The following is a 14335-nucleotide window of genomic DNA, read 5'->3' on the forward strand; positions in this document are numbered from 1 at the left end:
TCATAGATTTAACTATTTGCATAGCCATAGATTTAAATATTTAAAATATTTAAATATTTTAAAGATTTAAATATTATTTTAAAAAATACTAAATAAACATTCACCTTGAGAATTTTTAAGCCCAAGGATAGTAAATGAGAAAGCATGGTAAAGATAAAGCAGAACACAAAGAAATTAACCACTAGTAGAAACGATCAGTAATTCCAAGACCAGGTTCTACAAACTTGCATTTGGGTAGAAAAACCTCTGAAAATCCTAATACCAAAAAAAGAGAGAGAGAGATCACAGAAAATATATAGGAATGAAAAACAAGACATAAGAACAGATATACAGGGGGTTTTTTTGACTATAAGAGAATAAGGTGGTACAACTTCATGCTAGTATATTTCAGAGTCTCAATGAAATGGATCATTTTCTGGGAAAACACAAATTACTAAATTTGTCTCAAAGAGAAGTGAAAACAATGTTGCAATGACCAGCAAGCATGGAAGGAAGCAAACAAGTTTCAAAAAACTCCCTCCCCAAAAAAGGCTTTAGGGTCAGACTGTTGTCACAGCATGTTCTTTCAAATGTTCATGGAACAGATAATTCTCACATTATGTAAACTGTTCCAAAGTACAGAAAAGGAAGGAATACTCTCTAATTTATTTTACAAATCTAGCATAGCATTAAGAATAAACCCTAAAAAAGGACACAGCAGAAAAGTGAATAAATTCATTTCAATAATAAATAAAGATACAAAGCTTCTAATGAAATGCTAATTAGATATTAGCACACTGAATTCAACAGCACAACAAAAGACAATGACAGTTTCTGGGGAGACACGCAGATTCCACACACTCCTGCCATGTGCCCCAATAAGGATGCCTATGCTTCCTGGGGGCCAAATGACACCTGCACGGGGGCGGCGGGGGGGTGGTGCCTTACCCAGAAAGGCAGCCCACTGAGCGAGGACCACCCACCCCACCCCCCGGCAAGAGGACAGAGCTGAGTTTGCGGGTGACTTGACAGGGGATACAAAGAACCTTGTCTCCTGCATCTGGGAACAGTGCCGGGTGAGGAGAGGTCCACAGTTTCCCCCAAATAACTCCTCTATGAGCTCCACAAGATCACTGACATTCTCGTGCCTGACTCAAAGGGAGCGCCAACAGCCAGTTAGAATGGGAGGCCAGGGCAGTCCAGGTAAATAAAGGAAAGCCACTTTGCTCTCCCTGGTCCCCATCCCAGGGCACTTGAAAGGGAGGGGAGGAGAAACACAAGAACCAGAGGTCCCGGCTTGAGCCTGTGCAGAGGGAGACAAGGAGACAAGATTTACACCGAATCTGAGATGCAAGAGTTAAACTGGGCTGCATTTAATCACTCAGAGGAACCTGAGTGCCCCGGAACCAGCAGGGGCGGCAATCCAGAGAGAGTCTGGCTGAAAGAAGTGCCCAACAAACCGGTTATATTTGTCTTCTTTTCATCGTCTGTGTTTTCCTAGTTTTCTACAGCAAGCATATATCACTTTTATAAACGGAAAAAAATTTTAAGATTGAAAATGACACTGTGGATTGTGTGGAAAGGAGAAGGTTGCCATTTAGGGAAAGTTTCAAGGAGACTGTGATATTGGACCTTGAGAAGATTTAGAGGATGCTTATCATCACATATCTAAAGAGGTAGCCTTTGTAACAGTCAACTTCATAAAAATATAAACTATAAATAATAATAATAATACCTGACGAAAAGATAGGCTTACTCTGGGATCTTGCAGGTGCCAGAGCAAAGGTCATTGATTTCCAACCTCAGGGAGATAGATCTCAGTTCTAAGTGAGGAAAACCTTTCTATCCACTAGGGCAGCCCAGCAAGGACCAGGCTCCAAGTTAGAGAGTTACAACTTGATTTCCCCATCAGGCAGGGGGTAGGGTAATGCGCAGGCTCCTCGACAGGCAGGGACACCCTGCACCAGCCCGTGGCAACCTGCCCAGCCTCAGCACCCGCATCATTCCTCCAGCTGCCACCCACGTTCCCAGTCCTCCATCAAGTCCACGCCCTGGCTTGCGCCCAGGGCCCCCTCACCTTGCTCCCTACATCACCCCTCAAGAATCCCTTCAGTTTTCCTGAATGTCTCCTTCCCCATCCAAGTCACATTTTGCTGTTCCCTCCCTGTCCTCTCCTAGTGACCTGGGCACAACTCCCTAGTGACTCCCTCACCGCCCATATGACATGTTCTCGCCATTGGCTGCCACTTAGGCTGTGAGTCCCGTGGGAGTAGAACCTCTGATCTCTCAACTCTGCATCCCTAGGACCATGCCTGGCACACAGCAAGTGCTCAGCAAGCGCTGGCTGGCTGGCTGAATAAGGCAACCTCATCATCCATCGTAGAAGCATTTGTTTCTTAATCCACGGAGGGAACAGTATCCTGAAGCCAAAGTGACTGTGTTTGGCGGCGCTGAAAACCCTGCTCACTCGCTATCCCTCCTGTAACTCTCGAAAGCAAACTCCATGCCCCATAAATCAATCAAGGTGGACATGATTATTGTGCACTTCGGTTAATTGCAAACGCCATCATTTCCCATTAAAAAAATGGCATTTTTACATAACGTTGAAACGAGCCACTGGTTTTGAAAGTGCATGTAATGCGGTTTCCTGATGGGCAAAGGAACTTCAGGGAAATATTTATTGTGCTCACCGATGACATTCTAGCTATTGTCCATGTTCCTTTTTATGACATCATAAAGATTACTTTTTACTGTCAGGCTGGCTGACATCTTCATCAAATCCCCTAATGTGCACATTCACCACGGGTCATTTGTGCCAATGAGTAACATTCAACAAAGGTTTATTGAGTGCCTGCTATGAGCTGGGCCCTGAGTAATGGGATTTGTCTCCAAAGCTTTCAAATCTGCTAAAAATATTCTCCATTTCACAAGCAGTCAGGACAAAAAATAGTTTGCTCTAGTCTCCTCTCTGGGGCCCACTGGGTGAAAATACACCTAGAGCTGCCCAGAGAAACAAAACCTCCCTTCAAGGAGCGTCCAGATCTCCTGAAAGGTTGTGTCCAGCTGGCTCTGGAGAGCCTGCCCGTTAAATTCTGCGCACAAGCTCTGTCTCTAAGCAGCTGAGCTTTGGGGCACGCTGCAATCCCTCAACCCTGGGAACTTGCCTGGTCACCTCCCAGAGACAGACTGCCACCAATCCTCATCTGTCCCTAGGTCCAAATTCAAAGGCACCTTCAAAGCAGGGGAAACAACACAGTTCATGTGCACCTCGGAGGTTCAGTTTCTTCATCTGCTAATGGGGTAGTACCGACTTACCTCCAAGGAATGTTATGAAAGTCAAAGATAAACTACCTAGCTTAGTGCAAGGCATCAAGTAGGTGCCCAAAACCTTGCCTTTCTTCCGGCCGTGCAATGGCCAGATAAGACCTCACTCTCCCCGCATGTCAGGCTACCACACCAAAGTGGCAGAGAGTTGGAGAAAAGAAGACAGACAGGGGAGAAGTGTGTCAGAAGGAGAATCAACTGGCCTCAGTGACAAGCCAAGCATGGGAAGTGGGGGAAAGAGAAGGGTTGATGCTGGCACCAAGGCTTTAGCCGGGTGACCATGTGGATGGTGACGCCAGGGACCCCAGCCAGGGGAGGGCCATCCTTACTTTGAAAGCTCTCTGCTCTGGCTTTGGCTATAACCTCTGTCCCATCTCACGTCCTTCTTCATTCACCAAAGTCTGTCCCCCTTACAGCCGCAGTATTTCCTCCTCCAGGAAGCCTTCCTTACCATCAAAGGGGGAAGGAACCCTCTCTCCTTTAGTGTCGTGTTGGTTCTCAGTGTTCCATCAGCATGGATTCTGATCCCTCTCCATTGGGTAGGGGTGGTATGTCTGGGTGTCTGGGACAAGCAGGAGGAAGACAGATGGCGCCGAACCCACCGTGAATGAACAAACCGTACCCATCAGCCCCCTGGCAGGAAACAGAATCTACCTCAGGTGGTTCGAATGGAGAGGCTCTACTTAAGGCAGAGTTTCAGAGGGGTGGCAGGGGTGAAAGAACCAACAAAGGAGGCTGAAGCACTCAGAGGCCAATGCCAGGGAAGCAGTTGGTCCCCCTGGGGGGAGATGTTAGCAGAAAGGAGCAGGTGGGGGAGAGATGCTAGGGCAGGAGGAGGGTGGAGAAATGGTCCTTGCCTCTCCCCCACCCTCTCGTCCCCAGCCCATGCCTCCTACTGGCTGCTATTAAGGGCTGAGCTGTGCCTTCCAAAATCCATATGCTGAAGTCCAAACACCCAGCGCATCACAATATAACTGTATTTGAAGATAGGGCCTTTAAAGAGGTAATTAAGGTAAAATGGGGTCGTTAGGATGGGCTCTCATCCAATATGACTGGTGTGTTTATAAGAAGAGGAGATTCGAACACAGACACACAGATGGGGGGCTTGGGGGTGGATTATGTAAAGACACAAGAAGGAGAAGATGGTCTCATCTGGTCAAGGAGAGGCCTCAGGAGACACCAACCTGGCCAACACCTTGATCTCAGACTCTCCTGCCTCCAGAACTGTGAGAAAAGAATTTCTGTCATCTAAACCAGATGGTGGTATGTGTTCCGGGTACCTGAACAAGCTAACACAGCCACGAAGCTGGAAGTCAGCGTGCAAAGCAACGTGGCCATGTGGTCCTTAGGGGTCAGCCTCCTGGAGCCCAGAGCAGAGCAGAGAAGGGCAGGGCATGAAGGGGGCCTGGGAAGGGGGCGAAAGAAGAATAATCTACAATGAATCATCAGTTCATACTCAGTGTTGAGTGCACAGCTGAGAGGAGTTGAGTTCTGTGCTCAGAACTCAACATGAGCCTGGAAAGTTGGAGCTGAGTCAGAGTAAAATGACATCCCCCCCACCAAGAGTCAGGTGGTGCCCTTGGGGAGAAGGGAGGCCCAGGGCTGTGAGAGCCCGTGGAGAAGGGCACACAGATTACAGTGCCCCGCAAGCTCCGAGAGGCAACAGGCAGGCTGGTTTACCCTGCACCCCTAGAACGCCAGCAGGCACAGCGGATCTGGTCCACGGGCCCAGGATCTGGTTCTGTGCAGACCGCACATAACCAGGACGGAGGCGCTGACATCCTCTTTATGTTCCGAGGGCCAGACTGTGCACTGCATTTCACATGTGTGATCTCATGAACTTATCCCAAGATTTCTTGATCCCAAGATTTCTAAGCAAATACTGAGTTCTAATTTGCAGGTAAAGAGACTGAAGCTCCAGATAGGGCCTTTCTTGTATGCGCCAGGAGGGAATTTGACTATGTTCTATAGCACTGGATCCCAAACTAGCGAAGCTAAGAATCACCTGAGGGCTTCCCTGGTGGCGCAGTGGTTGAGAATCTGCCTGCCAATGCAGGGGACACGGGTTCGAGCCCTGGTCTGGGAGGATCCCACATGTCGCGGAGCAACTAAGTCCATGCGCCACAACTACTGAGCCTGTGCTCTAGAGCCTGCAAGCCACAACTACTGAGCCCACAAGCCACAACTACTGAAGCCCACGCACCTAGAGCCTGTGCTCCGCAACAAGAGAAGCCACCGCAATGAGAAGCCCGCACACCGCAACGAAGAGTAGCCCCCGCTGGCCGCAACTAGAGAAAGCCCACGCACAGCAACGAAGACCCAACACAGCCAAAAATAAACAAATAAAATTTTTTAAAAATCACCTGAAGAGTGCATTGAACATGCAGATTCCTGGGACCCAGGACAGGAATTCTGATTCCATGCATGTGCGGTGGAGCCCCATAATGTGCCTTTTAAATAAGAGCCCTGGGAGGCAGGTGGTCACTTTGATTACACTGTGACAGGGCAGGAGGAGGCATCTCAGGCCTAGAGCAGGGCCTGACACCACTGGACTTGTTAGTACGTCCAGGGCGCTGGACATCACGTGACGGCTCAGATGTGCTGTGACCACGGAGCGGGCAGAGCAACCACAAGTGAAGTTAAGCAGAGCAACGCCTGTGATGATTAGAGGAGCAGAGAATGTGAGGGGCAGAAGGCAGAATGGCCACACCTGGATGTGTCAGCCAGATGTGGGAGTGAGGCAGTGGCCTGCCGTGATGGCTTGGTGGATGGCAGCACCAATTACCAAGGCAGCAAGCACAAGGGAGTTTGAAGGCTGGGGTGGGAGCGCAAGTGGTGTGTCTGGAGGCGGAGGCTGGGCAGAGGTCTGAGCTGGGACCTGATCGTGGAGGCATCAGGGCATGGATGTGGGTGACCAGGAAGCGGAGGGGACCATCCAGAGAAAGTACGTATAGGCAGGAAGGAAAGGAGTTGCCATATGGTACTAAGCAGAATGGCCAGAGGGAGCACAAAAAATAACAAAAGAGGGACAGGCCAACACTGTCACATGCTCCTGAAAGGACAAGTGACATAAGGAAGGTCAGAGCAGAGTGGACATTCCCCACAACTCCCGGAAGACTGTTGGCTCCAGCGGGCCTGACAGCAGTGAGTGAAAGTGGGACTGGCCATAATAGCAGCCCTGGGATGGGGAAAAGTGGGGACCCAGGTGCACATCCACAGGGGATGTGTTAATAAATTGCACTGTGGAGGGATTTGTACATCAATGGAACAACTTGTAGAAGTTAAAAATAGTGACTTAAGTCTGTATGTGCTGGTATAGAAAGAGCTCAAAGACATATTAAGTGAAAAAAAAATTGCAGGACAAATATATATAATATATAGATATGATCCAAATGTGTCTGATATATATGGAGAGAGAGAGAGAGAAAGAGAAATAGGAGAGGTGCACCAATATACATTTAGCCACATGCTGAAAGGTCAAGAGTGAAAAAATATATATACATTCAGCTAAAAGAGGGCAAATCCAAGTATCACCATGTAGAATGAACTTCTGGGATCCAAAAATAAATCTCAAGGTCTATAGAAATTAATTGTAACTACCTTTTTACTATTAATTTAGTAACCAAATTGTAAGAGATAGGCAGTGTACATTGTAGGTAAATAATTATTCATACACACACACACACACACACACACACACACACACACTAAAGCTATTAGGAGGCCAGTTAATTTTTGTGTAGTTCTACCAGAATGGAGTACTGTTGATGGCAAAGTTGACACAGGTTATGACACAGTCTCTTCTTTCTAATATATGGTAACCATCCACAGAGAACTTGCATCTTCTCATCTGCCATTGAGGAGATTGGGTTGTTATTCCTTCCTTGCCCACCTTTTGCCATGTGACATTGCAGACCCTCCCTCTAGAGCCCCACCCCAGCTGACTGAGCCCACCCATGTGACCTGCTTTGGCCAATGGCACGTCAGCAGACTTAACAGGCACAGAGGCTCTATATGTGCTTGTTGCTTTGGGTTGGCCTGGAGGCTGCTACTACTTGCGTGAGAACTTGCCCTGCGTAGCCACTGGTCCCAGAATCATGGAGACGTGGAGCAGACCTGAGCCCAATCTGAAATCTAGGGTCTAGCAGGGCCCAGCCAAGCCTGCAGTCAACTAATGATACAGCAATCTACTAAACAATTTGAGAAAGACTAGAATTACAATATGAGTTAATTTCTATTTTCTTTCCTTATATTATTATTTAAATGGTTATTAACTTTTGTAGGCTCAAAGATAATATATTTATACCCTAGACTTTCTTTTAATATTTGAATTAACTGTTGATCTATTTTCCTATTCAATTATTTGAAAGTTCCTAATAATTGTGTTGCACATAAAGTGAATAGCATTGACAATCCTCAACAACTGCAACAATTTGTCCTGCAATAATAAATACACATTGACATATTTAGTAACAGTTCATTACATGAAACACATAAGAGATTTTCATTTCAGATCCCACTCAAATCCCTACCTATGTTTGAAGTGACTATTTCGGTATCAGCCGCAAATCTCAGCGCCATGCTTTTTTCATAATGTGGACATTATTCCTCTGATTAGATGTGATGATGGACTTCTATGAGCACACACTCATTGATCACAGACGAGTTCAAGAATGCTGGAACTTATATTGAGAGAGGCATGAGACTAAGGCCAAGGCAGAACCAGTAGCAGATTTTTGGCTGGTTACTGAGGGAAAACGTGAATTCAAGTGCCACCTTAATAAGTATGCATGTGTGTACGCAAATGCATATACAAACACATACACACCACTGGGGAGGGTACTGAGATAGGGAAGGGGTTTACCCTGTTTACTTACATGCTCCAGTTTTATTTTAAAAGTTTTATAAGAATGTAGCCACATATTTCATGTATAATACGAAGAGTAAAAAGGAGCTAAAGGGGGTAGATTATTCTCTCTAGGAATTGCTAAAGAGCAGAAGAGTGGGAGACAGGGAAAGAGAGGATTGCTTTTTCAGCTTTATTGAGGTATAATTGACAAAGAATATTGGGAGATATTTAGAGAATACAGAATGATGATTTGATATACAAATATATTGTGAGAGGATTCTCCCATTAAATTAACACATCACCTCACATATTTACCTTTTTTGTTCTTTTTTTAAATTGAAGTATAGTTGATTTACAATGTTGTGCTAGTTTCAGGTAGTCAGCAAAGTGATTCAATTATATAAATTTTTTTTCAGATTCTTTTCTTTTGTAGGTTATTACAAAATATTGAGCGTATTTCCCTGTGCTATACAGTAGGTTCTTGTTGGTTATCTATTTTATACATAGTAGTGTGTATCTGTTAATCCAAAACTCCTAATTTATCCCTCCCCTCCCTTTCCAAAGGAAACCATAAACAAAACAAAAAGACAACCTACAGAATGGGAGAAAGTATTGGCAAATGATGTGACCAACAAGGGATTAATCTCCAAAATATACAAACAGCTCATACAGCTCAATATGAAAAAAACAAACAACCCAATAAAAAATGGGCAGAAGATCTAAATAAACATTTCTCCAAAGAAGACATAAAGTTGGCCAAAGGGCACACAGAAAGATGGGTTTTTTTCTTTTTTTGGTGTGAACATGTAAGTTCTACTCTATCAGCAAATTTCAATTACACAATACAGTGTTATCAACTACACTGTTCTCTCTCACGAGAGAGGTTGCCTCAGAATGAAAGTTTGGGCAAACCCCTTGACATTTCTGCTGACTTTTAATAGAGGACTGTCCTCACACATAAAATCACAATCATAGCCTCGTTTTAGAAATGTGAATGTCCAGTCCCCAATAATGATAATAACTCCGAACTTTTCATGGCAACCCTTCTCCCCTCTCCCACCGGGCTGGCTGCTCGTGGGTGGGGAAGGGAGGATGTGACACTACTTTTCTCTTTCTCTTGTCCAGTGTTTCTGTCCTTCCTCCAGGTCATGACTCCGGAATGACCCGCCGGGGCAAGGCCCGTTAGGGGAGAAGGACCCAGACCTGTTCACCCCCGTCGCTGTCCAACTGCCGTCAGTCCTGCACTCTTCATCTCCTGGGTCAGGACCCAGACCTCAGTGCTCTGTGTCCTCAAACCCAGGAGACAGTGGACTCTCCAAAGGTCCCTGTAAGGCCCGCCCTCTTCTGATGAGGCTTTAGGAAGGGGAGCTCCACCCTCCCGTACCCCTTCCCAGCCCATCTCCACAGCCCTTGCCCACGGACTCTCTCCGCCTTCCTACCTCCTCAGGGAGGTCCTGAGGGGCTCGGGGCTCTGAGATCACTCCCAGATGCCTGACTGAGCAGCTCTCTTAATTGTGGAGCATCCGTGGCAGCCAAAGTCTCTGCAGAAACGTCCACCGTAACCTCCTGTTGATCACGCCCCATCCAGGACCCTTGGTGACTTTAGTAACAATGCCCCCTCCCTTTGCTCCTTTACTCTTTCTGTTTGATGACTTTAATTTATGTGGCTCCTCCTTCCTGACCATCCCTGAGCTCCAGGACACCCTTCCTTCCTACCTATTGAAGGTCAGGCTCCATTACCTCTCAACCTGTGACTTGTCTCTGCTTCCAGATCTCATTCCCCACCTCGGGTTTCTCCTCCAGCCACCAGCTGATCCATCCTCTACCAGCCAATCCTACTCCTTGGCTTCAAGACCTTCAGTGCCCACCCCGCTGACTGTCTAAGAAATAAAGTCCAGACTTCTAAGTGCTTCACAGACTGGCCTTGGCCCCTTCCCTCCACAGCCCTTTAGGTCCCAGGCACAGGGACTCATCTCTCTACCTGGAGTCCGCCTCCTGGGACCTCTGTGACTCTGTACTGCTCTTCCCTAAGCCCGGATGCCCTTCCCGACCCCTGTTCCTTCTAGCTTGCCCCACCTCGAATGTCAAGCACTTTGCAAATCTTCCAGTTGTCAGGCAGGCTCCCTTGGCGGCCTCCCAGGACAACTTTTACATCCCTCTGTCATCATCACTATCTCACCATGCGACAGTTTGTTAACACGTGCATCTCCCCCTCTGAACTATGGAGGCCCCAGGGCTGTGTCCTCTCTATATGCCCAAGACCTCGCCCAGTGCCTGGTGGTAAAGGCATTTTTTTTTTAAAGCATTATTCATTTTTAATTTATTTATTTATTTATTTATTTATTTTTGGCTATGTTGGGTCCTCGTTTCTGTGCGAGGACTTTCTCTAGTTGTGGCAAGCGGGGGCCACTCTTCATCGCAGTGCGCGGGCCTCTGACTATCGCGGCCTCTCTTGTTGCGGAGCACAGGCTCCAGACGCGCAGGCTCAGTAGTTGTGGCTCACGGGTCTAACTGCTCCGCGGCATGTGGGATCTTCCCAGACCAGGGCTCGAACCCGTGTCCCGTGCATTAGCAGGCAGATTCTCAACCACTGCGCCACCAGGGAAGCCCGGTAAAGGCATTTTAAACAGTTGTACCAGGACTTCTGTGGCGGTCCAGTGGTTAAGACTCTGCACTCCCAATGCAGGGGACACGGGTTCGATCCCTAGTCAGGGAAGATCCCGCATGCCAGTAGGCATGGCCTAAGGTAATAAATAAATAAATAATAAAAAAAGAAAATGGCACCAGAAAAAAAAAATAGATGGATCTTTTCTCATAGTCACCTCCAATCCTTTTAGAAGACACGAGTAAAGAAAAGATGATAACAGTATAACAACAATGATGATAATAAACCAGCTATTGGACAAATGCCTTCCGTGCAGTGGGGATGGGGGTGTCTCATTTCCTAGCCTCCCCCGCCCCCCCGGCAGGAAATCATGACTCCTGTCAGATCCTCTGCACCTGGCAGAGGTCACCTACGAGCATCTGCTCTCCAGTGTTTGTCCCTGGCAGCACAGAGTCACCAACCTACGCGCACTGCTCCCTCACCGTCCCTTCCGGCCGCTAGGAGCACTGCCTGGAACCCAGCAGTCTCTGCCTGTCTCCTGACCCTTCTCAGATGGTGACCGTGCAGGTTACCCCAGGGCCTGAGCTTGTCATGACGGCAGCAATAGGACCCGCAGGGGATTCCTAGGTGCCACCATCCCCTCTGGAGGTGAATCGTGCTGCCCACCTGAGCAGACCCAGGTCTGGCTTCTGAGATGCAGAATTCCCATCACCCTTGTCCGGTGGATTTTTTGAAGCTTTTTTGACAACTAAATACTTTCTTCAAATGGGAGCCTGTTAGCAAAATAGACACAAGGCAGACTCTGGTTGAAGCTGGATTGGGTTGCCCAGATCCACCCTTGCTCAGGGGCCACCCCCCCACCATGAGGCGTCTCCACCAGGCCACATGGCTCTGTGGCATAGGATCTAAAATCCATTGCCTTCCTCCCGAGTCTGGGCTTGGGGCTTGACCTCCTCCCACCCACTGGAAATGTTCAGGCATCCTTCCTGCTGTCCCAGACCCATCTAAAACCATTGTCCTAACTGCACCCCAATAACTTAGCTGCGCTCCAGAGACCCCACCTGCCCCCAGCAGTCTCCTCGCCTCCTGACACTAGGGCCCTATTGTGAATGGAGTGATAGCCCCGAATGAAACTCAAAGTCCTCTGCTGCTGGGCCCTTCCATGTCTCATTGCAAGATTTCCATTGTTGTTTTGTTTTTGTTTTTTTGTTTTTTATTTATTTTTGGCTGAGTTGGTTCTTTGTTGCTGTGCGCAGGCTTTCTCTAGTTGCGGCGAGCGATGCACGAGCTTCTCATTGTGGTGGCTTCTCTTGTTGTGGAGCACAGGCTCTAGGCGCGTGGGCTTCAGTAGTTGTGGCTCGCAGACTCTAGAGTACAGGATCAGTAGTTGTGGCGCACGGGCTTAGTTGCTCCGCGGCATGTGGGATCTTCCCGGACCAGGGCTCGAACCCGTGTCCCCTGAATTGGCAGGCAGATTCGTAACCACTGCGCCACCACAGAAGCCCCCCATTGTTTTGCTTTTACTGATTCAACTCATCCAGGGTCCCAGTATTCCTTGGGGGAACATCTCTCCCATTCTCATCCCCCTTCCATATCATTGGGATGGGGCTGACTCCATCTCCCCCCATCTCACCAAGGAAACACCCAACCCAAGCCAGATCAATCCAAACATCCATCCTTGTGGCCATGGTGATTGGTTCAGGCGTGAACAAGTGGTCCAACCAACACAAATGAGATTCAGTTCTGGAACTTCAGCCAGAACTTTCTTTCAACTGATATTGCTAAGCTATAGGAATGAAGCCACAGCTGCTAGTAGCCACTGTATGAGAAAAACCTGTCCAACAATGGAGTCACACAAAGGAAAGAGGAAAGAGATGGAGAGACAAAGTCTGGTACATCGGAGCATTGTATCCAGTCATGCCTGATGCTGGCCAGGCATCTCAGCAATATGAACCGATGGCATTACTTTCCTTTACTTACCAGTAGGAGTTGGAGTTGAGTATGATCCTCTTAGCAGCTGAACAGTCCCTGACCTTGCTTTGCTCCTTACTTGCCCAGGCAGCTTTCTGGCATGGAGTCCCAGCACCTTGCCTCCTGGCCACTGCCTATTGGGACATCCTCTGCCCTTTTCTCCTCCAGGGGCCATTGTCACAAGGAAGCTCAGGCCTTCCTCTGCCCACACTCATCTTGCAATCAACAATGGCACCTCTTCTAGCCCTGAACTCAGTATGATTTGTCTTTGATGACTGAATGGATAATGAAACAATCCACTCAGAAGGAAAGAGCAACATTCTTTCCACGCGTCTCTTTTCAGGGCCTGACACACAGCCCCCACTGTGGGCCACACCTATCACTAGAGTAAGGGCATCTGAGGCAGAGCTAATGGGGATGATTGAACTGGTGGGAAAAGCTATTGATTGTTGATGTGCTGCTGGCTCCTTGGGTTTAGAATATCAATAGCTCATCAATGCCTCCTTCTGAGTATTTAACAGCTTGCCTCTTTCTCCACTCCAGACAGAACCAGCTCAGCTCTGACCCCAGGAAAGAAACGAAAGCTCAGCTATGTGGCACAAGAAACAGATTTTCTTGGTTTCCAGTGATTTGTTTCAAATGATCTGGGTTCCACGGGCCCAAGTTTTAGCCACCAGGATCTCCTCATTTAGACATTCATTCCCCTCACACCCGCTCCGATACTAAATACACTGAATTCAAACCCCTGTCCCTCTACCAAGAAACTGAAACCCTGCTTACTTAGGTGTCCTAAAGCATCACAGCAAGGCTTGCATGCAGGTCCACAGCTGACCCTCAGAGTGAAACAGTTTCTCACCTGGTTACAAGGGATTCAGCTGCCTCTCAATACCATGAGGGCACTGGATGTGAGAAATTTCAAATGCAAATGCTGTTGACTAAACAGGCCCAGTGTCCATTTACCTGTAATCTCCCCGGGGAATCTCATCCATTATTGGCATCCATTTCGGCTCTGAAGCTGATGATGTTCCCTGGGTCTGAACCTATGTCTCATGGGACGACGCCTTTGAGCCCCAAACTGGAGCTCCGTACCTTCAGAGCGTCCTCAGGGGACCTGCAGACACCTACAAACTCAGTATGTCCAAAACTGAACTCTGTATCTTCCCCCAAAGCCTGATCATCTAACCACATTTCCTGTCCCCATCTATATGGAACAAGCTATGTGCCATATTCATGAAAATTATTCTCAACTCCTCCTATAGCCAACTGCCACCACCTGCTGATCCTAAATGCTCGATATCTCTGTCACCCACTCCTCTCCATCCCCACTGCAGCCGTGGCTGGGCTAGAACAACAGCCTTCTATTTTTTTTTTTAATTTAATTTTTATTTTATATTGGAGTATAGCTGATTTACACTATGTTCATTTCAAGTGTACAGCAAAGTGGTTCAGTTATACATACACATGTATCTATTCTTTTTCAGATTCCTTTCCCATGTAAGTTATTACAGAATCTTGAGTAGAGTTCCCTGTGCTATACAGTAGTGCAACAGGGAAGAGCCAAATCTGACTACATGTTGGATCTGTTTCTTTTACTTTAACCTTAGCTT

The sequence above is a fragment of the Balaenoptera borealis genome (genome assembly GCF_965194805.1).
Source record: "Balaenoptera borealis genome assembly, chromosome: 3".
NCBI classification, from domain to species: domain Eukaryota; kingdom Metazoa; phylum Chordata; class Mammalia; order Artiodactyla; family Balaenopteridae; genus Balaenoptera; species Balaenoptera borealis.